General features: G+C 48.6%; 1 long non-coding RNA gene across 7 annotated transcripts in view; it reads right to left on the bottom strand.

The window, feature by feature from the left end:
* LOC131087305 (uncharacterized) overlaps window positions 1-24,500 on the bottom strand; it is a 40,678-nt gene that overhangs the window by 7,356 nt on the left and 8,822 nt on the right. For 3 of the 7 annotated variants that reach the window (XR_009114881.1, XR_009114879.1, XR_009114883.1), the window contains exons 2-6: window positions 22,452-22,611; window positions 20,210-20,405; window positions 12,357-12,565; window positions 9,526-9,609; window positions 8,685-8,810 (exon numbers count right to left, since the gene is read on the bottom strand). This is a non-coding gene — a long non-coding RNA (uncharacterized LOC131087305). Of the gene's footprint in view, window positions 1-6,866; window positions 7,087-8,684; window positions 8,811-9,525; window positions 9,610-12,356; window positions 12,566-20,209; window positions 20,406-22,451; window positions 22,612-24,500 lie in introns of all 7 variants that reach the window. The other 4 variants (XR_009114885.1, XR_009114884.1, XR_009114880.1 and 1 more) reach the window with 3 other exon arrangements.

Genomic DNA, 24,500 nt, shown 5'->3' with positions numbered 1-24,500 from the left:
CCAGGGCTGGAAATGTCCTGCTGAGCAGCAGCAATTGCAGCTCATGTCACAACATTCCCAATAACAACAGCTGAAGATCCCTGACTGAATGTTATAGCCAAAGCTGAACTCTTGTACTCATCACTGCAGCAGCCTCATGGGGCTCATTCCCCTCCCTGTCCCCTAACATATGTGAATTATCCTCCCAAGTAACTATTTTTCTACCAACAATATGGACATCTTTTCAAAGGCAAAGTGGAAATCCTTGCAAGCATTTCTGGTACTGCTTCCAGTCAGAAATAATAATCTGATCCACAAGCGAATTGCATTTCTGTTGCTGAATTCCTTTGTACAAGTATCTTTGCTTTAAAAGAGCTTGGCAGCAGTGAGGCACAGGCTAATTTTACTTATAAGGTGTGAATCAAAGAAGATTTGCAAGTTTCTGAGTCACAGAAAGGAAGCGTCTGTGGCCTTTCACCACTGCTGTCAAGAGAAAATGTCACGGTTCAGCTATTTTAGATGTGATTTCAGACCGCTCACTGCGCCCTGCAGATCCCATCTCCCACCAGCTCACGCTCTCCCCAGGAGACCGGGACAATTCCAGTCCTCTCTGGGGCCTGGGGAACTCCCAGCTTTGCTCAAACCTGCTCTGCTCATGGCTGCATCACCACGGGCTGCAGTGTGAGAGAGCTGAATAAATTATTAATTTGGCAGAATTCAGCAGACACTTTGTGGAAAAAAGGAGTGGCCAAGGAAAGGGTGAGCTACTTCCACATCACACAGCACTGAAATCCCTGGGAAGCTGAGGGCCTAAGCTACAAACACTGCTGCAGCAACAGCAGCCAACTTCCAGGGTCTGCACCATGCCTCCAGCGTGACTCTGCTACCATGTAAACAAGGGACTATAATCAACCAACGCCTTCTGTGCTGCCCTGCTGCCAGGAGAGCTCCCACCTGAGGCCAGGCTGTCCTGAGTGTGGGGACAGCTCTGCTGCACTGGCTGTGCCAACTCCAAGGAGAACATACAGGTGTTCTGTACCTTCCTCCAGTCCCAAAGATTTCATGGCCTCTGAGACGCTGCTGAGGCCAGGTTTAGTCACTGGCTACACCCAACCATGGGAGTTCACTGTGCCCAAGAGAGGAGGTGGGACAGCCTGTGCCCACATGCCTGGCAGCAGGGCCTCCCTGTGGCACCCAGGCTGATGTTTGCATGTGCTCCTCTCACCTCTTCTCTCTTTATCCGCTGCTCAGGGCAGAGCCCATCTCCTCCAGGCCTGCAGGGTTGTGCCAAGGACCAGCATGTTACAACACGTCATTCCAGTGCCACCACCTGCTGCCCTCCAACTCATGAGGGCTGCCCTCCAACTCCAGCTGCCCTCCAACTCCAGCTGCTCCTTGTGATGCCCTGTCCCCAGCTGCGGGTGACAACACCATCTTCTGCCTCAAAACAGGTCCTCAAGGTTTGCAGACAGCAGGCATGCTATAAAAGCTGCACAGCAGTATCAGCAGGAGCGGAGGGCCCTCCACCTTCCAGCCATCTGTGGGATCTGCCCATTGAATACATGGATGAATTCTCCCATAAAAGTCAGTATTGGGCATGCTTATCTGGCTTAATTATTTCCATTCACTGCCACCTTCATCCCCATCCAGCACAGCTCCATGGCTCCACAGCCACTGTCAAACCAAATTCTTCCCCGATAGTCTGTGGAGATGTGTATTTGTCATCTGTAATCTATTCCTTGATTTCCGGCATGTGTTTTCAGTGCTTCCTCTTGAAAGCTTTTTCAGATTTCCCTGGGCTTCTCCCTAACCTCTGTGAGCAAAGCCTCACACAGTTTAATTGTTGACAGCTGTGTCAGAAGAAGATTTTTTGGTTTTTTTTTTACATTCCTCTTGCTGCAGCACACGAGCCACTACACAAAGGGCTGCCTGGCTGTGTAATGCACCAAAATGTGGAAAGCAGACCATGTCTTCTGAAAGGAGATTTTGGGGTGTTTAATTCTTTGTGATGTTTTTCAGAGATAATTGCAGTTCCACACATGAAAATGCTGACAAATACAAGGCAGCTGAGCAAACAGGTTAAAAGCTTTAAGTACTGGGTTGGATAAAAGTGAATCTCTCCTCCTTTCCAGGAGAGTCTGCATTTTGGTTTCGCAGTAAAGAAAAATCCAGTTAAAAGGAAAAAAAGAAACTTATGATTTTTTTTTTCCCAAGCAAAAGATGGGAAATGCAGAGGACTAGATTGATATCCCTTTTCTGCCGGGCTGAACTCAAATCTGAAACATCTGTTCACATAACTTGAGACAAGCTTTCCCAGTCAAATAATGTAAGCTCAAACTCTTCCTGCCATCAGTGCAGAACTACCAGTTAACTTTTTGTGGAAGCCTAAGAATCCAGACACTTCTCTATGTTCATTGCAAGCATTGAATAATGATGGGTTCTCACTACCAGCAAATCACTTACAAATAGAAATTAGCACCTTTTCCTAGTATTCTACATCCTAAAATCTGCCTTTTTTTTTTTTTTTTCTAGAACGACACTGCACACATTATCCTTCAGGAGTTATTCAAACTGGGCAGTACCAGGTATATAAAACAGTATCTCACCCAGCACAGAGGGGTTAACTCAGGTGATTGCAGATATCAAGGGCAGGGGAAAATATTCTGTTTTCAATATAGAATCACAGACTGGTTTGTGTTGGAAGACCCCTTTAAAAACCATCTTGTCCCCCAACCCCACCATCAGCAGGGTCACCTTCCTCTATCCCAGGCTGCCCCAAGCCCTGTCCTGGCCTTGAACACTTCCAGGGATGGGCAGCCACAGCTGCCCTGGACAACCTGGTCCACAATTCAGCTGCAATCTGCAAGGCAAAGAGTAGGATTTTAGCTGAAAGTATTGAGAACCAAATTTGCTTGCAGAACTTGCATACAGGCCTGGGTTCAGGGCTCACACCCCTCACTGCATCCCCGCGCTTGGCAGAAGAGGACCTAAGGCTCATGTAGAGCTCCATTCTCATATAAATGCCTGGGCATAGGTAAGTATAGAAGAAACGTCTTGGCTGTACAAGGACGGGAGATTCAGAAGCACAGCACTGGCAGATCAAGCAAGAAGCCCCAGAACTGAGCACTATCTTGATCCTGTTCTTGTTCCTGCAGCCCCCAAGAACTCTCTGTGTTCAACATACAGAGCATGAGCATGAACCCCATCCTGTCAGATAGACTGGAAATCTACGTTCATCTCAGATTCTGCTTCCAATTCTGTGTGTGTGTACAAGTCACTTTGTTTCCAGGCTGTTTTCTCCAGCCTCACATGACATGATGAACAAGCAGGGACTGTTCCCAGCTACAAACCTGCACAATGTCCCAGTCAGGGAACTGGATTGGAAGTGAAGGGCTCTGGAAACCACAGGGGAAAAGAAAAAAAGAAGAAAGAGAAAGAAGAGAAAAAGCAAAGCGCATGCAGTTCACGGTAGCCAGTGGCTTTCCGTCCTGGTTGTTTTTGCCTTCTCCCCGCACAGCGGTAGATGGAGCCCTGTCTCCCTGCTCTCGCCAGAGACGCTGCCAGCGCTGCTGCTGCTGCAGGGACAAACCTGCGGGTCACACAGCAGGCAGCTCGGCTCACCGCTCCTGCCGACTTGTGGAATTCTCTCAAACTTGTAACTAACAAAGGTATTCGACTAACCACAGTACTGCCTTTTCTTCCATTTAGGCATTGGGTAATGTTTCTTTCCTTTGTGACATCAGGATTACATGGAATTCACCAGTTTTATTTCTTTTGCAAAATAAGGAAGGGCAAGGTTTGCTTGCCATACTTAGAAAGAACATATGGAAATTTGTGTCATGGCTGTGAGCACTGGAGACTTCTTACCCAGAGGATTTGACAGGAACCAAAGGTCAAGGGATCCATGGCTCACAGCTCGGGTGCCTGCAGCTTGTGTGTGACAGCAGGACAGAGAAGGGATGAGGGGACACTGGCCACCATTTGCATCTCTGCAAGATGGGAAAAATTATAAATGTGTACGTTGATTTTCTCTCCCCACTTCCATCTCCAAGTGCCCTGCAAGTGACACCGTACAGCTGCACGGGTGCCTCTGGAGTCATGCACCACTTGGCCAGAACTTCCACTGCAGCTCCATCAAGACATGTCAGCCAGGTCTTCTACAGCAACAGCTCACAAATGGAACATTTCAGAGCAGTGAGAGCAAAATCCACAGAATCACAGAATTTGCTGAGTTAGAAGGGACCTACAAGGGCCGTGGACTCCAACTCCTAGTCTTGCAGCATCACACAATGTTCCTGAAGGTATTGCCTAAATGCTCCTTGAACTGTCAGGCTTGATGCTGTGACCACTTCTCTGGGAAGCTTGTTCCAATGCCTGACCACACACTTCTTTTAATATCTAACCTAAACCTCCTCTGACAACTTCAGGCCATTCCTTTAGGTTCTGCCACTGGTCACCACAGAGAAGAGATCACCTTCTACCCCTCTTTCTCTCCTCATGAGGAAGCTGTAGACTGGGATGAGGTCTCCCTTCAGTCTCCTCTTCTCCAGGCTTAGCCCTCAGGCAGTCCTCATCTGGCTTTCCCTCAAAGCCCTTCAGCATCACTGCCCTCCTTTTGACACTAACAGCCGAATGCTTTTTTGTATTGTGGTGTCCAGGGCTGTTGCCAGCCCTCGAGGTGAGGCTGCCCCAGCTCGGAGCAGAGCAGGGCAATCCCTGCCTTGCCCAGCCGGAGCCCCCAGACACGCCTGGCCCTCCCGGCTGCCAGGGCACTGCTGACTCATCCTCAACCTTCTGTCACAAGGACCCCAGGGCCCTTTCCAGGCGCTGCTCTCCAGCACCTCATTGCCCAGCCAGCCGTAGATCCAGGGGTGCCCCATTCCAGGCGCAGAATCTGGCACTGGCCCTTGCTGAACTTCACAGTGATTGCCCAGCCCTATAATTTGGTGACGTCTTTCTGCAGGCCTCCCTGCCTCTGAGGGAGTCAACAACTCCTCTCAGTTTTTATCGTCTGCAAACTTGTTTAGTATCCTTCCAGTCCTGCACCCAAGTAATTTATGAAGATGTTGAAGAGCACAGGGCCAAGGGTGGAGCCCTTCAAAACTCCACTAAGGGACTGGTGCCAGTCTCATGCCACGCTCTGCACCTGACCGTGAGCCAGCTGCTCACCCATCCCATGACATGTTTATCCAGCAGTGAGATGGACAGTTTGTCCAGAAGGATGTTATGAGAGACAGTATTGAAAGCTTTACTGAAATCTCAAAAGATTACATCAAGTGACTCTCCTTGATCAGCTAGGTGGGTTACTTGGTAATAAAAGGAAATCAGGTTTGATAAGCAGGACTTTCTTCTCATAAAGCTGTGCTGGCTTAGACTGCTCTCTCTTTTTTCTGAATTTTTCAGAGGTTGGTTTTTTGGTTCGGTTGGTTGGTTTAAAAGTGCACCGTGCACATCCTGCTTCATTCTGCTGCACATCCAAGTGCAGACTTGACTGTATATAAGAGCAATCCATGCTGCCAGGGAAGGCTATCCTCAAAGCCAGTGTGCAGCCTGTTGTTCTCTGGAAACATGTACTGCTAGACAAGCAATATATGAAACCATATTTTGTCTTGTTTTAGATTCTTTGAAGAAGACCATGTTATGTCGGTACAAAAACTGAGAATATTGCAGTTACACAAGATGCTGGAGATTATATTTGCCAGCAAGGTAACTCAATGTACATCTATTCTGGCACTCAATAATTGAAGACAGGCCCCCAGCAGTGAATTGCAGGATGATCTGCTCACAGCAGCAGCAGCAGCTCCCCACACCAGAGAGGGGCCAAAACCTTCAGTCAGGCACTCACAACCACATGCCTCATCTGCACAGTCCAGCTTCAAAATGTGAGTGGCCAGTGGTTTTAGCAGTACTGATTTTTCATTTCTCCAAATAGAAATTAACAGAAGAAGGGAGATTAGACACCCATCCATGAAGACAAGGAGTTTCTACAGATTAGCCTAGAAGTGACTGAATTTCTGAACTCAAGACTTTATGCTGCCTCTGATCTGTATGAATCCATGGATTCATACAGAATCCATGTCCCACCCCTAAGTGGGTAAAAATCTAGGTAAGGACTTTGGCATTTGATCTTTACAAAGCAGAAGCTAACAACTGACAAATTAAATACTTTGGAGCAGTGAAAATTAAACAGTGCTGCAGTCACGAGTGTTGGCATATGGAAAGCTGCCACTAAGCTAATAATGGAATCGTCTGCCACAGCACAGAGGGAGCTCCCGGCATCCCAGAGCAGCCACACATCTGGAGACTGGAACAGAGCCATTAGCAACCTATGTTTAGGTAGCACATTCTTGCTACCTTCCTGCCAGCTGCTCATCTCTCACCACAGGCCGAGGGCAGAGGCTCACAAGCAGTAACGTGGCACTGGGGACAAATTGGAGCAGCCTCATGCACAAAGGAGGGTTCCTCAGTAGAACCCTGCCTGTCTGCATACACCTGCTTTACTCACCTCACCAAAAAATGGGCAACTGGCTCATCTGTCACACTCCTGCATTTGCACACTCAGGACACCAGCCACTTTCACTGGCTCTTTCAAGTACCTGTGAGGAGTATAAGGTGCTGGGGGATGAATGTTCCTGGCTCACTCCAGCCTGGCCCCTGCACAATTTTCATGCGTGTAGCAGAGCCACACTGCTCAGGAATAGGAGGAGAATCAGAGCCAGGAAGTGGAAGATGAACCAAACACGCAGATCTCACTCACAACCAGAGACAGAGAACGATTTCCAGACAGACGGGCATGGAGCTTGCACAAGGTATTCACCCATCAATGAATGACAGAGAAAACAGAATCGGGGCCGTGGATGCAGCCAGACAGCAAACAGGCTACTCACCAGCAGCTGCTGCAGAAGGGAGTCCAGGCAGGGATGGCAAGGCCAAAGCATGGACTGTGCTGCAGGAGGCAGCAGCAAGAACATGGATGTATGGTGGGGCTGTGGGAGGAGAAGAGGCTCTCCTGAAGCACCCAGCACTACACACACAGCGCTCCTGCAGATGCCAGATGAGGCTGACCCACAGCACTCCCCTCAGCGTCCTCCCCTCTGCAGCAGAGAGCTGGCAAGAGACAAGGAGCACCAAAGAGCAGAAGCAAGATAAAACACTAAAGAGGAGAAGGATGTTAAGATGCTGCAGAGATGTGCGTGAGTGTCTAAACACACACAGGAACAAGCTTGAGTACAAAGAATGGGCAGCTTGAGCACTGAATCACTGCTTCTCTTCCTGAAGTACCTGCCTCATACTTGAAAAGACTTTGAAGGTACCAAGCTGTAGAAAGCTGTATCACTGCTGAGCAAGCTGGATAGCACAGGTGAAACCAAGTGGAAACAGACCAACCATGCCTGTTAAGGATCCACCACTCTATAGAAGAGCAGTTCATTCTGGCTAAAGGTGGCTGTGAGAAGATCCTGCTCCCAAGGAAGCAAAAGGAAATGAAATTCTAAGAAGATTCTTGGCAGTCCAGTTCTGTACCCACTGACATCCACTGCAAGGGGTATTTGTTGGCTCAGGAGATGTATCATGGGTGTTGACAATGACTACAGCTCGCTTAATTAGGCCATCTTCCCTCTTTGACAATAAAAGAGACCCGAGTGTCTCAGATTCACCAAAGCAGATTTGTGTCCCAGCTGCCCCCTTCAGAACACCTGTGGAAAAAGGTCTTAGGATCAATCAATATCTTGTTCTCCAAGTTTGTGCATAAAACACCTGGTGCATCCACACAAGCTGCTGTTCAGTCAACCCTGATACTAATTGCTCATAGCAATGACAAATGCACTAGAGTGCATACACACTGTAGGTGTATTCTCCAGAAAAATCTACTCCTCTTTACCTGCTACTGTAGCAAGAAAATAAAAACTCAAAAAGAATCTGCATGGTCTTCTGTTTAATGTTCAGTGCTTCCTGGTCAGAGGGATGGTCGTGCACCTATTGGTTTTCCCAGCAAATAGACCTGCTGTCTTCCATGTGTGCAAGGCCTCCAGCAGTAGAATTCAGCTGGCAATTTATCCCTTCAGAAACTTCACTTACTGGTACTGCATCATCTGCCTGTAGAATAAGGCTTTAACATCCTGTCTGATTGGGAACATGAGCTTCCAAAAGCCCAGAGCTGCATCAGGTGAGTTTGTTGTTGGCCTTTTGAAACCATTCCTTTAGCTGGCCAGAGCAGGAGTTTGACTCCTGCAGCACTGACTGCAGGGACACACCTGGGATGGATATATCTTCGGGACTGGACAGGTTCTTCCACCTGTCAGGAGGAAAGGATGGCTTTTTCCTTGCTCAAGCTATGGATTACTGTGGCCAGGCATAGCAGGGAACACCTCTGGAGGCCTTCTCTTTCCTCGGCACAGGCTGACCATGACAAAAATAGAGGATGGCATCCTGGCCTTCTCTACCCGTGGCTCGTGCATTTCCTCTGTCTTTGGCACGAGCCTCTGTCTGCTGCCACCTTGGTCTCTCCTGCCCCTGCTGTATCTCCAGCAGTTCCCAACACAGCAAACTGTGAAGGGCAGGAGACAGGAGGAGGGAGCACTGGGAGGCTCATGCACTCTTCTCCCTTCATCCATTTCTGGGCAGGTGACCATGCACAGCAATGGTGTCAATCCCACTCAGGGCAGCAGCTCATGTATTAAAATAGCAGCAACACTGACAGTACTCACAAGTCTCAGAAAAGAAAGCTGAAGTGGAACTGGCTTGTTCGTCTTTTCCATGACAGGAAACACTTCAACCTCTGCTATCAGCACAAGCATTGTCTGCTCCCACCAACGCTCTTGCCATACTCCATCCTGGGACCACACAAATAAAGAATGCCAGAGTGTTACTTTTGCCTTCTACAGGCTCAAAATGCAACAAAACTCAACCCTCTGTTGTGCTTTGCAGGCTCCAAAGCAATCAGCTGCTCAGTTTATGGTGTCACAGCCCATGGATGTTTCAGCCTTCTAAGTAAAGCAAGCTGGTCACCCAGAGCCAGCTGCTGCAAGTGCCACAGGACAAGTGGCCTGTCCAGGGCCAGGAGCCCTTGGGCCACTGGTGGCCACCAGCCAACCTGCCTCAGCCAGACAAAAACCCTCCATTTTCAATACAAATACATAACAACTGAGTAAAGAGGCAAGGAGTAAGAAGGGCAACCAGCCCTCACAAGAACATATGCAGCACTAGCTTCAGCTCCCATTTTTCAATTACTTTTCTGCTTTATGGCCCTTAACACAAGAGGAAAAATGAAGGTGAGCTTCAGAAAGCAATCAGTTTCTCAGTTTCTCATGCACTCACACCAAAGCAGAGCTTGGATCAAGGACACCCTCAGGAAGTGATGGAAAACACATCCAAAGCTTTGTGAGGAATTGCTTTTACAGAACACAGGTTGTTTTGGAAATCTCAAGGAAAAGACACTAAGTGTAACAAGTTTTTAAAAGGTTAACAGAACATTCCTATGGCATTTCATACACAATAAAACCTTATGACTTCAAAATGTGAATCAGGAATACCATAAAGAAGCCTTACCGGAAATCACAAGTGAATCCTAGGGACTTTGATCTAAGCTGGAATTTGGCTGCTTCAAATCTTGCTGCAGAAAGCTTCATAACCCTGAAATCAACACAAAGGACACAGCAATAAAGTACATGTAAGAATAAGACCCATTGGGTCTTATTGGCCCTAAATCTGATTTAGTAAAACCAGGATAAGATAGGATGCTAGCCTTGGCTTCAATGGTTCTGAGCTGTCCCTCAGATAGCATCTGTAGTAGAGGAGCTGTACTCTAAAATTAGAAAATGAATTAGCTATATTTTCTAAGGATCAAATTCTTTGTACACTTTTCACTGAAAGCTGACTCAAGCAGCCTTCTCTTTAGTGACTGCACAGTTAGATTTTGGGGCATCATGTACTTGCATTGGGCCAAATTGCTACAATTTGCCTCTTTACTTCAAGAGAAGTTTTTCTGGGGAAATAGCAGTTGCAGTAATGAGCTATCCCTGGGGCCCCAACAGCAGAAACTGTAGTTCACTCTAACATACCAGCCATTCCAGATTTCACTCTGACCTACCTTATACACAGGTGCAGGTTTCATCAGCTAAAATTTCGCTTTGTGCAGAAGGTGATTGTCTGACACACATGCAGCACCAGCCTGCACAATGGCTCAGCAGCCCCTGGGCTCTGGCTCTCAAGGCTGGGAGAGGGCTCCAGTCTTGGGGTGTCACAGGTATCAGATATTTGTGTGCATGAATGAGGTACACAGTTGCCCCAAATCTGGGATTTGTATGGGCAGCTTGGAAATATAAAATCAAAAGTTTTTATTAAAAAATTGGCCATCAAAACAGGAAAGCAAAAGAATATATGTGCAGAAATCTAATTTCAAATGACAACCAATGCATGTTTGTTTTATGGATATCAGCTATCAACATAGGCCTTGAAAGGCACTCAGAATAAAGCAGAGATGGCCCATGACTTTCCTTTTCACCCAAAGACAGCCTAAAGCAGCAGCTTTGGTCATTTGCTTTCCAGAGTTTCTCAGGTTATGATGTAAGGAGACAAAAGACATCTATGACTGATCACTGCCTCTCTGCCCCTCTGTACTTCATCCCCCTTTCCACCAAGTGCTTTTTAAAATCTTTTCTCATGACTGACTGACTACCTGCTATGCCAGTCCTGGTTTTCCTTCCGGATGGCAAACATCCATCTCCTGTCTGCACTCACTTGCAGGAAGCAGCAAGCCTGCTGCCTCACTCCCCACAGCACTGAAACAAGTGACATGAGACTAAGCTGCACTATAACCACCAATGTACCTAATCCACTGAAAACTGTGGGGCCAAGTTTGCATGACAGGCTGCTTGCAGAAGTCTCAGACTTGGGGTACAACAGAACACCAGTTTTAGGTGGATGTTATGTGCTAGATGGAGGCCACTCATTCTGCTGTTAGAGGCACATGAACACAAAAAAACAGTGTTAGACTCAGCATAAGCAGCTGACCAATGCCATGCCAGTAGAGATTTATCCTGTAGCACCAGATACTGAAGTCTTTACAGAGCATGCCACCTCTGGATCATAAGATCAGGAGACACAGACACACTGTAGACACAGACACACATAAATAAAGCCCAGCCAAAAAAAAGAGTTACAAAGACATCCTTATTTCCATCATGAGACCTAGACCAGGATGGAGGCTCTGTTCTACATGCCCCACAGTCATCACTACCCTCTTCCTTTGAGGGCTTCTCACTTCAGTAACCCAGCACCCTCTGGAGCGAGAGTCGTGAGCTGTCTCATCAGGCCACAGCAAAGGCCAGCAGAGAGCACCAAGCCTAAACCTATGAGCCTGAAGTTATTTGAAGACAAAAGCACACATAGAAAAACCTCCCATTTAAAACACGGGTTACAAAAGCCAAGCAGTTGTGCACTGTACTGCAATCAAATGCCATCCTTATTCCGTCACAGCTTGAAATAGATTGGGTAACAGGCAAACAAGTGTAGAAATCCTGAGCTGCTGGCAGTGCCCACGCAGCAGGCAGCAGCACCGAGGCTCGCTCACTTCCAGCTGGCCAGGGAAAGCCTCCACGATGCTCCAGGGGACGCTGACTGTCAGGACACCCGGAGGAACCTTGCTGCTGAGCTGCACATTGCAAAGGCTCCACAGGCCCCAGCAGTGCAGGCTCACCCTCAGCTAACAGGACACAGGCAAAAATGCCCTTATTTCGTTTACCCAGTCCATAGAACAAAAGCTAGGCGCATGATTCATGGTCTTCCCAGCTCTTCTGAACCCCCTCTGTCAAGCCTAGGTAGTTCTCCTATTTTAGCTGCTGCCTGCACAGGCTTTGTTAGTGCTGGAGGCTGAGGCTTTGTACCAAGCCCCAGGAGTTCAGTACATTCTGTTCACAGTGCCAAAGGCACTGAATAACCACTTACATTTGCATTTGCCTAAACATAGCCTAAACATATTGCAAACAAATAGCAGGAATAAGTTTAGCACTTGAGGCATAATTAAAAGCTAAAAACACCCATCAATAATTTGGTCCTTTTCCAAAAAGACCAGAAAAAGCTAATAAGAATAATTGAAATGGTATTTTTGTACTGCAGCAAAAAACAAAGAATAAAAAGCCCGAGATGTTTGCCAAGAACTTTAAAACCTATTTTTAACCAGTCAGTACATTTTATGAGCTTATCTGTAGATAAGATAAGCTGCTAAATACCATTTCTGAGGTTTAGACTTTTTGCTACAGGCATGTGCAAATCTCTGCTGCTGCCTGAGCCTGGCTGTTTTTCTCTGTAGCCGCAGCAGGATCACAGAGGTAGCCAGCCTCACAGCAGAGCTGCTGCATTATGAATCAGATCATGCTCACCGAGGAAAGGAGGCTGGAGTGCTGCGGGTGGGCTTGAGAGAGCCAAGAGACTCGGGGCGCTATTCTTGGCAGCAGCAGCGATTCACCGCGTGACCTTGTGAGAGTGACTTAATCCCGGCACGGCTCCGCTCCCCGCTCTCCTGTCAGACCGCGGCGCCGCCAACGCCCGCAGGCTCTCGCTTTCGGGAAGGGAGAAACGCAGCGAGACTCTATGAAAAAGAAAGGAAATGATGCAGTGCATGAGGATGCAGTTACGCCGCTGATTTCAAAGGCAGCTTGGACTGTGTTTGGAACAAAGACTCTAACACATGTAATAAAAGAGAGGTAGTGTTAAAAAAAAAAGAGTAGCATCTCCTTAGTTATTTTATCCCTCTGGGCATTGAATGAGGCACATACTACTGTAATCGAACGCCTGTGAGGTGTCTGGATGCTGCAACACCTGATGAGATTCATCCTCCCAACATCCCTGCATGAGCGGAGGAGGAGGCTGAGCCCTGTTTGGTCTGGAGCTGGTGTACAGCAGAACACTCCCACAGTTAAAGACAGCCCCTGTCGCAGTATGTGCGATGTGCAGAGCGATGTTTCACCGCAGCTCCGCCCGGTAACAGCGCAGGACACAGCCCAGCCGTGCAGGAGAGATCCCCGCTCACCGCAGCGGCCCGGAGCTCGGCGCTGCCACAGTCCCGCCAGGCCGTCCCGGAGCGCGGGGCCCCGCGGGGCGGCAGCCGGGCTGCCAGGCACCAGAGCTTCACTGAGGCCATCTCGGCCGTGCCGGACAGCTGGCACTCACGGGCACGCCCGGGGCCGCCCGCAGGCCCCTCTGCCCGGGGCACGCCGCGGCCAGGTGGGCCCGACGGGTCCGGGCCGCGCTGAGGGCAGCTGCGGCGAAGCGGGCCCGGCGGGTCCGGGCCGCGCTCAGGGCAGCTGCGGCGAAGCGGGCCCGGCGGGTCCGGGCCGCGCTCAGGGCAGCTGCGGCCAGGTGGGCCCGGCGGGTCCGGGCCGCGCTCAGGGCAGCTGCGGCCAGGTGGGCCCGGCGGGTCGGGCCGCGCTCAGGGCAGCTGCGGCCAGGTGGGCCCGGCGGGTCCGGGCCGCGCTCAGGGCAGCTGCGGCGAAGCGGGCCCGGCGGGTCCGGGCCGCGCTCAGGGCAGCTGCGGCCAGGTGGGCCCGGCGGGTCCGGGCCGCGCTCAGGGCAGCTGCGGCCAGGTGGGCCCGGCGGGTCGGGCCGCGCTCAGGGCAGCTGCGGCCAGGTGGGCCCGGCGGGTCCGGGCCGCGCTCAGGGCAGCTGCGGCCAGGTGGGCCCGGCGGGTCCGGGCCGCGCTCAGGGCAGCTGCGGCCAGGTGGGCCCGGCGGGTCCGGGCCGCGCTCAGGGCAGCTGCGGCCAGGTGGGCCCGGCGGGTCCGGGCCGCGCTGAGGGCAGCTGCGGCCAGGTGGGCCCGGCGGGTCGGGCCGTGCTCACGGCAGCTGCGGCCAGGCCTTCCCTGGCTCTGCTGGCAGAGCATGGGGCTGCGGCACCGCCAGCCCGCTCCCTCCCCGCCGACAGCAGGCACCCACGGCCCGCGCCCTCTCAGCTCTGTCCGGCTCCCCCACAGTGCTTCGGCTGCTGTCCGCAGCCAAGAGTGACTTCGGGAAGCCATCAGCTCTGCTGCTGCACCACAGCAGGATTTCATTGCTTTGGACAGAAGGCTCCAATTTGCACATCTTACCCCCACATCCATACTTCAGAGTCAGAACACACCACAAATCACACCTGGAAACCGCCTATTTAATCCTAGAGATATTTTCCAACCTAAACAATTCTATGAGTCAGTAAGACGGCTCTGCCTGGAACACCGAACTCAGCCTCCCTGAAGAGGCTGCAATAAGTGGGAGTTTCCCCGAAGGAGAAACCAGTCACCACCTGCTGCGTTCTGGGGTCGGGGCTGGTTGTTTTGTATCTACATTCACAAGGCCATTGTCATCAGTTATGCATGTGTGTGTCAAAGCTGTTTTTCAAAATACTGCCAGCCACAACAGCTGAGAACACGACTGCCGTCCGATTGCCACATCCAGTTTCAAAGCCCAGGCAGATCCTAGATTGCATCCTCCAGCCTGGATTCACAGCTCCACCTCAACATGCCACTGCATGCTTTATTGGAATGAGCTGCCTCCTCTTCCTGTGCACCACATAATCTCACACTTGCTGATTTCACTCCTTTATTCTAGGTTAGCTGTACCTTTGCTGAGCAGAAATAGTGCAATTCCAAGGAAAGCAACAGCCACAAGTCACTTCAAACAGTGACATTAGCCATGACTGCTAACACATGGTATAGCAAGGCTACTGAGCAGGGACTGTCACAATCATTTTACAGATAGGAGAATGAACCACTTCAGAAGACAAGGATGCAAACTGGCACTGTCCAAGTGACCAGATTAACTGCTTTTGAATGCCAATATTTACTTGCATTTGCTCTCCATTTACCACGGAGCACATGTCAGTGACTCACTCTCCCCTCTGCCCCTGAACAGCCACACCTCTTCTCATCTCACCCCTTTATCAGTCACACAGTTGTCCCTCTTATTGGACAAATCTGACAAATCAGTTACCTGATTAACTCAATTTGGATAAACTGTCTACCTCATCCAGACTGAGGTGGTGCACAAAGGGAACTCCTATTTGAAGCCCTGCTCTGACATAGACTATTCACTGAATCCATCTTTGTTTTCTTTTTGATACTTTTAAGTGTTACTTCATTGTAGTCTACATTTTTCTTAATAAATTTATCTTCAATATAGGAAGAGATGCTTCTACTAAGGTGTTTCTACTGTTGTGCTGAAGCCACGGAGGAATTCAGGTGAAGATATCCTTTGGAGTGTATTCCAAACACTGAGCCCCATCTTGTCCTTCAGAAGCACCTGACAAGTGACATTAGTCAATGCTGCTCTATGCTCCACCACCGTCCGTTTGCAAGAGCTGGAAATGCTGCATGGGCAATATGGGATGCAACAGAGCAGCAGTCACTAGGGCAGCAGACACTTGTGTCTGCCTAGCTGGGTGGGGATACAGTTGTACACATGGTTTTTGCAACAACAGATAAGTCTATGCCTACAAATATGCAACTAGCTTTTCAGGTGGCAGCTTTTAGGGAGCTGGCAATGAAGCACAGCCTGTTTCTGTGGCTAGCACCTGCTTGTTGATGACAGAAAGGCACAACCAGATGATGCAGCTGCTGGAGGACAAGTCTGATCAGCACAGCCTTGCATTCAGTCAGTGAACAAACCACCCATGAACCTCCTGTTGCCCACATGCCTGCTTTGTTTGTCCAGTGCTCCATCCCACAGGGCTGATCTCTGGGGAGATCCCACAGCCTCTGGAAGCACAAATAATCACCACAGATCTCTGCTGTTGGTCCTGCTGATGTCAGGCTGATCAGGGCATACACCTGACTGAAAGGTGCTTTACTTTGCCCTAGCAGACTGGTAAACTGGGGTTGAAACTACTCAAAGGTAGAAAAGACAAAGCCAACTAAAACCAAGTTATGTTTTCTTATGTAAAATACCAGTAGTTCCCACTCACAGGGCTGACAGCTGCTGGCCCGTCTCCATAAGCAGGGACTATTGCTGAGGCTCTCCAGACCTAGCCTGGCAAACTGGAGGTTTGGGGTTGTGCAAACTGACTCACACTTGGAAGTGAGCAGAAATCTGTTCTGCCTTTTTGATAGTGAAGCAAAGCTTCACAAGGAAAGATGTTATGGGCCACAGTCCACACATAAGGCTTGCAAGTGGAACATGGCCAGCCTGGGAGGAACATTGCCACTGCCCAGCAGAGAGCCAGGCTCCTCTCCCTGCTTCCAGTGCCCTCTCTCTGGCAGCCTGGCTCCACGGCAGGGCAGGAGGGCTCCTCTTCCAGGTGGAACGGCAGCACTGAGACTTTCTCCATACTGAGAGGTGAAACAGCTCTACATCACTAGAGCATTTCTATACACTTCTGTTACAGAAGTGAACACTACAGTCTTCTGTGCTGTCCAAAGACACACATTGTTGCTGAGATGCAGATTCAAATTAACTCAAAGTAAAAATAAATAAGTACCAGTCACTGCTTTACAATTCAAATTCATGTGAAGAAGCCAAACTCTAAATGCAAAATTAGATCAACCCAGATCTTGTACATAAACAGACCAAGTTTGCTCAGTCTTGGATTCGTGCCACTTTCCGTGTTTTTCTAGTCTTGCCATGCTTATCCTAAGCCAGGGACCCAGGGAAGCAATGTTTCTGATGAGCTACAATCACACACATACCATGGTGCTCCCCTTGTGTTTCTGCTCTCTCTCCCCACAGGTACAAGGGTGTTGCAGATGCGGTGTTTGGAATAGCCCTACCTGCTTCAGGGCTTCACCTCACTGCTCTCTCCATGGTTTATAGCACTGCCAGGCTACAACTATTCCACCTGTATTTGTCGTGCCAAGAGTCTCTCTCAAATGGAAGTATTTGGACTTGTGTAAAACAAATCAGGTAGTTTAAGAACAGGGAATAAGACAGTGCTTTAATTAGACAAACATTAGCCACTGCAGCTTCAGCAGAAGGTTTGGCCAAAGCCAAAGAGGAACAAAACCCAGAGACAAGTATTGAGGAATGATTGTACTGCACACCCAATGCAGATTCTGCCCTGAGGAATTATGTCAGAACAAGGTTAAGTATTTCACCGGGACTAATACTTTGCATTTAATATTTTTTTATAAATCAATCTGCATAATGTATGCTGGCATCCTTTACATTTCAATTTTGCTTACAGTAATAAAACTAACTGTGCAAATCATCCTTGGCTGTATGTTATTTTTACATCCAAGAATACCGAGCGATAGAAGCTTGGCAGGACAGATCTAAGAGAGAAAAAAAGCATTGTACTTCCCAACATAGCAGAACAACCCTGATTTTAAAGCTGTAGGATGAAAATGATTCAGCCTACAGTTAAAATTAGAGGTATGGTGAGATTTAGACTGCAAGTGAAGTACTGAATTAAATGTGTTTTTACTTGACTCCAACAAGCTTTTTTTATTAGTCCCTGGTAAATGAAATACTAGAAACTTTAAAAGTCTGTGAAACAGTCAAATCCACATGGTGTTTCATGGAGCAAATGCCACCTGCCATTGTCAGCACTGCAGGAAAGCCAGTGGTGGCAGAGCACGGGAGCCACACGGGGCAGATGCCATGGCTCTGGCTCCCTGTGCCTCTCTGGTCACTGTCCCCTGCCTCCAGTGCTGCGTGAGAGAACAGGGCAAGCCGGAGTCAAAAGAGAATGGCAGCAGCAGCCGTGTGCTCAGGTGGAACACTGACACCCTGCACAGCCATCAGGCACCTGGCTCAGAGCCACCCTGACACCCTTTTCTGTGTGTTCTGGTGCTTTGGTGTGCTCAAGAGACACTTCTGGAGCCTCTTGTAATGAATAATTACTGAAACTCATCCCAAATATATGTATATGTACATGTATATGTATATGTACATGTACATGTACATGTATATGTAAATTTTTCAATAGACGTAAAGAAATATAAACCCCACAAGCATTTTGAATGCTAAATGAAAAAAAATCATTAACTGGAAGAGTTCACTAATCCAAGTAACCAAATCAAGATATTCCCATTCCCCTCCTCCCATACACTATTTACAGCCATCAGGAATGTGTCACTGCTCAGCATTCCGACCCACTGCCTCCGCAGGCTTTTCCTTTCTCCAGCAGGAAATCCTCCAGCTGGCCCTACTTAGTTCTCTAGAACATTTTAAATTCAGCTTATTTGCATCAATTGAATGTAGGTGCATGCAGGCATGTGGTACCTGCATGTGGGTGTTCCTCCTGGTGAGATTTCCTTACTTTCAATTTCGTTACGAGCAAATAAAAAGGAAAAAAAAAAGAGCAATTCCTTTAGTGATTTTTCTGCCTTTCTGCAATATACACACACACAAAATTCTTTAAGAAATATAGAAAACAACAGCCACTGCAGGACTCTGCACTTCCCAATTGGATTGACCAAGTCCTGCCTAAGTTTATGGTGAAGGGTTTGCGCAAATTAAGTGTTGCAGATTTCTCCTTAACAGGAAAATTTTGATTTCCCCAAGCCTTTATGCTTAGAAGCAGTATTATTTGCAAGTTGGTGTCATACCATACCATGGGCCAAATGTTACCCTGCACATGGATTCCGTGTAAACTTAAGGAAATGCATATTGTGTCTCTCTCAAGCCTCCTTGGGGAAGCACCATGCCCATGATGGGCACTGGGCTTTTGGGGTAAGGGGCTTGATTCCAAGGGCAGAGGGACAGAAAGGAGGCATATTATGGGTGAGCAGGAAAACTCAACCCTCACTCTGGCTGTGGGTAGAGCTCAAGGGGTGAATCACTCTTGTTTCAGGAGCAGTACCTGGGGCTAAAAGTAGTAAAATAGGGAGTATGGTAGGACACTTGCTAGGCAGAGTATCCTTGGTTTGGTTTGGTTTGGTTTGTTTGTTGTGGGTTTTTTGATGCTCAGCAGCTATTACCACTAAATAGCAGAACCTGTGAAAATACAGAGAATATAATTGCTTTGCTCTAAGAACATGAGCCACGTTTTCACCAAACAAGAAAGGACGTGTTGGGTTGTTTTAATTTCTGGTCTAGTTGGGCATGTCTTATCTCTGGCTAAAAAAATGGAAATGCATAATGAAGGCAGCCAGTTGTCTTGTAGGTAACCAAACACAATTCTCACCACAGGATAGGATTGTTGGCAAGATGTGGTATCAGTACAGGGAAACTTTGTACTGCCAGCTGAATAGATCTGTCAAATTTGTTTCTGCAAAATGTTATGTCTACAACTACTAGAAATAGCACAGCTGAGTGATAAAACTTAAACAAGTGTGAAAAAATATTTGCTTTATTTTCAAGTCTGTTTTCCTTGTGAACCTGACAGCATTTTGTTTTCTCAAAGTTATGTTTCATGTGCCCAAGGACTGCACTTTTCCACCCCCTACACCTGTATTCTCATAAACAGCAGCAGTGCTTAAACAGATTCTGCAACAGCTTGTACAGACTGAGAAGGCAGGCTTATTAGACCCTTTCATCTAAAAAGAAATAGGAATAAAATAACTTTATATAAGAATATTGCCCCTAGAACAGTGAAGTGCTCTTTAATGTCAGCTTGATGAGGCCTGGCCCTACAAAGACTGAAAGAATTTTCACATTGCCAGAACCTTCCTTCCATGAATAGGCACTGATTTCATGTACTACTTTAGGATAAGGTCTTAGAGGACACTATTTTTAACTATATGAAGAACAAACATGTCTAAAACACCTTAACCTTCCAGCTGAAGCTACACATACTTTAAAGCCATTCTAATATATGCATAATCAATGTGTACATTTCTCACCAAATGGTAAACAGCAAGTGTTGCAATAACTCTCCTGTCACTAATTTTAATACTGTACCAAAATATGCTACAGTAAATTAACTAGTACATTTTGGAGTGCCATAAATAATTAAAACTAAAATTATAACTGGCAAAATGAATGAAGCAAGAACATTTTGTAATCCAGTGTTCTTCCTACTCGACTTCATAATTTTCTAATTTGTGTTAAACACTAAATCTGATTCTGTCTGAGCACAAAAAGGAATTTGTTCATATAATTTACTAATTTGGAAAGTAGCCTGGTTGGAAAGAAATTGAAACCTGTTAAAGCCTCCACGTTCTATGACAGAGCATCTGTCCACATGCCACACAGCACAAACTGCTCTTTGGTCACCAGTCCCGAGGTGAAGCCAAAGGAAGCACAGCTCAGCAAGTGAGAACCACCCAGGACAGAGCTCTGCTGCCAGAGGTGGGACATCAGCCCCGAGGAGGAACCCATCCTACCTGGTCTCAGAGGATGCAGGAGAGAGACGGGCTTCTGCAGCCATCCCATGCGACACGAGGTGGGTGTTCCACGAGCCACAGCAGCAGCCGTGTGTGTGCAGCACCACGGGCAAGCATGGCTGCTGGGTGCAGGGCACAGGCAGGAGAAACAGGCTCAGCTTGGCACATCAAGTTAGACCACTTCAGCTTTTGACATCTGGAGGTGAGAACAGACAGGTGAACAGCACAGGAGTGACATCACTGTATCTTTTACAAGGATTTTTAAAGCACACCAAAGGTGCTTTTATACAAGTTGGTAAAACTTGCTGCTCCATTACTTCAATCAATAGGAAGTGTCAAATTGTTTTTGCAGAAGACTTCTATTGTTCTGTATTGTTTTGCTTTTTAATTTTCATTCTTTGGTTTCACTGAAAGAACAGCTCTCTTTTTTAAGACAGACATAAAAGAGGCTGACAGACAATGTCTGCTGCTTCACTGCCTTCAGGTAGATTCCATATTCTGCTCCTTCACACCTCTCACCTTCCTGCCCTGTCTTCTCTGAAGTACCATGGAGCCTTCCACCTCCCCACCCACATTATTTTTATTTTTCATTTGTTGGCGATTATTTACTGGCCAAAAGCTTCATCAATTAATCTGTTTATGCTGCGTGAGCTCACCCTGACTTTCATTGGAACAGAGCACCATCCCTACCAATACACCAAGGCCAGACCTTGCGTGGCATCCTGACCATGCAGCCCCTCCAGAGCAGTGGCAAGAATGCTGAGGGGTGGTGGCCTCAGGATGAACTGTCAGGGAGAAATCCCTATGGAGTCTGAGCTTTGACCTTGTTTCTGTAGCCTCCAAGAAGGGGTTCCTGCATCTCTGGAGCCCACCATGGCACAGAAGGATCCTTAGTGGCAGTGGGCAGCCCTGGGCTGCTGGCTGGCTGGTGGGCTGCACCCACTGCCCCACCTGAGGACAAGGGGAGAGGCAGAAGGGAAAAGCTTCATCTCTCTGCATAAGCCTGACTTGTGCAGTGACACTGCAGCAGATGGAAATCTTTGGAGAGAACAATGTCCCTGCTCCACAGGGTAAGGCAGTTCCCCTGGCGCGGCAGAGGCGGGCACAGTGCTGAGAACATCCCAGGGGAGAAGCTTATTTAGAGCTGCCCTCTGACAGTGGTAAAAAGGATCCTCCACCCATCTGTCCTGCCCAGCCTGGCTATGGCACCCTCCCCGGGAGCTCGAGCAGGGCACACACAGCCTGTTCTGGTACAGACACCCACAGCCACCCCACAGAGTCTCGGCACCATGCGAGGAGCTGCAGGGAATGGGATGCTCCTGCAGGGATGTACATCCCCAGGAGATCTTGAGTTCTGGGCAAAGCTGTGTAGGTGATATTGTAATAGCACTCTGCCATGGACAAGGACACCAGGGGGTTGTGCTGGGTATAAGCAAGGACAGTTTCTAGTTCTCAGTTTTTTATAATAATGATGGATTAATCCTGTTCTTGCTAATCTGCCAGGACAGAACAGCTGACACAAGACTCCTCCAAGCTGCAACGGGTGTCCTCAGCTGCAGGAGCCAGCAGCTGTTAAGCACACAGTTAACTCCCGCAGACCAACTATTTCCTTCATTTTTTTAATAACCATTTTTTTAGGCAAGTGTCTCCTGGTATTTTAAAAATTCATTTTAATCAATTTAAAATTAATAACAAATCAGCAAAATCCTTAGGGCCTGAAAGCTCCAACCTGTGCCACTCTGGAAGTGATGAGTCAGCTCCAGTGCAGCAGCCATGGAGCAGCTGAGGGCTGCCCATGAGAGCTGAATTAGGTCACTTGGTTTGCTGTTCATAAAAGCGTGGCTGTCCCTGTCGTTCTGAGGAGCTGCTGCACTCCAAGGGCACTGCCACAGCACTGGGCAGCTGCTGCTGCTGCTGCCATGGCTCTGTCCTGGGGCTGCACCAGGGGGGTGCACCAGGACAGAGCCCCTCCAAGAGGAGGGAAAGGACAGTGGCCGCAGGACTCGGCACACACAGAGCCCTGTCCACCCCCTGGGCTCTGCACGGTGCCTCCTCAATTCCTGCCCTGGTCACCAAGCCATGCTCTGCTCGGGCTAGGAACAGGAACCAGCAGTGCACAGAGCCACACTGCTGGCTCCAGCCTCTTCCCAAGAGAGCTCCCCCAGGCCCAGCAGCAGTCTCTGCCCAAGGGAGCACATCCCTGGGTACTGGAGCAGACCTGCTGTGCTCCCCCACTCATCACCTGTGTCTAACAGCAACGCCATGGCCCCACATGCAGCTCCTGTGGCAGCTCCCTGAAAACGCTGGTTTGGAAGTTACCCACAGCACAGGATTTCCATGCTCCTGGCAGCTGTTCTCATGCCCGTCATTCTGGAACCAGATCAAACACAGGTGTTTATGACCTGGGAAAACAAAGAAAACAGCCATCAGAAGCTGCAGGACCAGACTCACTTGAGTCCAATTCCTGCTCTGGCAAATGTCCTCTTCCTCACAACAGCCATCAGAAGGGTCTGGTCACTCCAGGGACTTGGAGCTCCAGCATTCCTGTTTGCCAGCTGCCTCAACTCCCAAGTGCCCATGTTTCTGCGACTACAGTCTTCAGAGAACCATAAAAAGATCTTCTGAACACCCTGGGAAGCACATCTGCCCTGTTGTTGCAGGGCAGTCCAGTGCTCATGTCCTGCTTCAGTCTCTCATATTCAATGAGTGGTTTTGTCCCTGCCAGAGGGGAACAACATGACAAAATGACTGTTTGCTCACCTACTAATATTCAGCTGTGATAGGGATGAAAGATTTTGGCTCATATCCTCATTTGTTCACTGAAGAGAAATCAAAATGAACCAAAATGGTTGAACAGTTTGTAAATTATTAAGTATTGAAGCTCCACTTCTCTGGAAGGCTACAGAGTGACAGACATAGTGCAATGGCAAATAACAGAATAGCTCTTTAGGTGTGAGATTTCAAAAGACCTTCCTCTAATGCCCCAGACCAAGCATAACAGGCATCCTTGAGGCAAATAACAGATTTATTAAAAAAAAAAACAAGCAAAGCTTTCTTTAGGAGAACACAGCAGACAGAAAGGGTGGTCATCCTCACTACATCCTGAAATATAACCAAGTACTTTGTTCAGAAAAGGTATTACCTTTATGCAGCCCAGCCCAGGCATTACCTTAATTCTGCAGCACAGTTCCAATATACTCACAGCAACTTCCACTGTGAACCTGAGAGTACATTAAAGGGTGCTAATGATTATAATGCACGCACTAGAACAAGCAGATTCTGTGGCGACGTTTTAATTTTCATTTAGATTAAATTTAAGTTATGATTTACACCGCTCTGCTAAAAACACGGAAAGAGGCGCTGTAAGTGTAGCAGCAGGCATGAATATCTTCATGTATTCTTCTCTATTTTTATCTTGTCGTTGAACTTAACAGACTTCCAAGTGCAAGTAGATTGAAGCTCCATCTAGTGCCAGGGGCCAGGAAGTTGCGGGGAGGTTTTCAATGCAAAGCCAGCAGCCATTCTCGGGGACCGGCCGAGGAGCAGCGGCCAGCCCGGCACGCCAGCGCTGTCACACACCGGCCGGCCGGAGGGAACTGCGGGCGGCTCTTGGGGCTACAAAGGCTTCACCTAAAAGCTGCGGTGCCTTGGGCCGAGCAGGGGCACGGCACGGCACCCGAAACACAAAGGCTTCACCTTGGGCCTAGCACGGCACCCGAAACACAAAGGCTTCACCTTGGGCCTAGCAGGGGCACGGCACAGCACCCGAAACACAAAGGCTTCACCTTGGGCCTAGCACGGGCATGGCACAGCATCCGAAACACAAAGGCTTCACCTAAAAGTTGCAGTGCCTTGGGCCGAGCAGGGGCACGGCACAGCACTCAAAACACAAAGGCTTCACCTTGGGCCTAGCAGGGGCACGGCACAGCACCCGAAACACAAAGGCTTCACCTAAAAGCTGCAGTACCTTTGGCCGAGCAGGGGCATGGCACGGCACCCAGAACACGAGCCCACCGCGGGGAGAGGGGGCCCTGCTCCATCACCAACACCTTCCACACGGCTCCTCTCTTTGGATCCAGGGAACCAGCACCCTGCTAACCTCTATCCAAAATCAGGCCATCAGTGGTTCTGAAATGCCCTTGCTGTTTAATACATGGCTTGAGACCTTGTTGGCAAGTCACCATCTCCTCCACAAACACCTACTAATGGTAGCACATAAAATGGGTGTCTATCACCAACACACAGAATAGCCTAGCTGGTGCTAATGTTCCCTTCCTCTCTTCTTCTGTGT

Source organism: Melospiza georgiana, chromosome 10 (genome assembly GCF_028018845.1).
Source record: "Melospiza georgiana isolate bMelGeo1 chromosome 10, bMelGeo1.pri, whole genome shotgun sequence".
In the NCBI taxonomy this organism is placed as follows: domain Eukaryota; kingdom Metazoa; phylum Chordata; class Aves; order Passeriformes; family Passerellidae; genus Melospiza; species Melospiza georgiana.
Note: the sequence above shows the minus strand (reverse complement) of the source record. Positions and strands in the feature narration are given on the sequence as shown.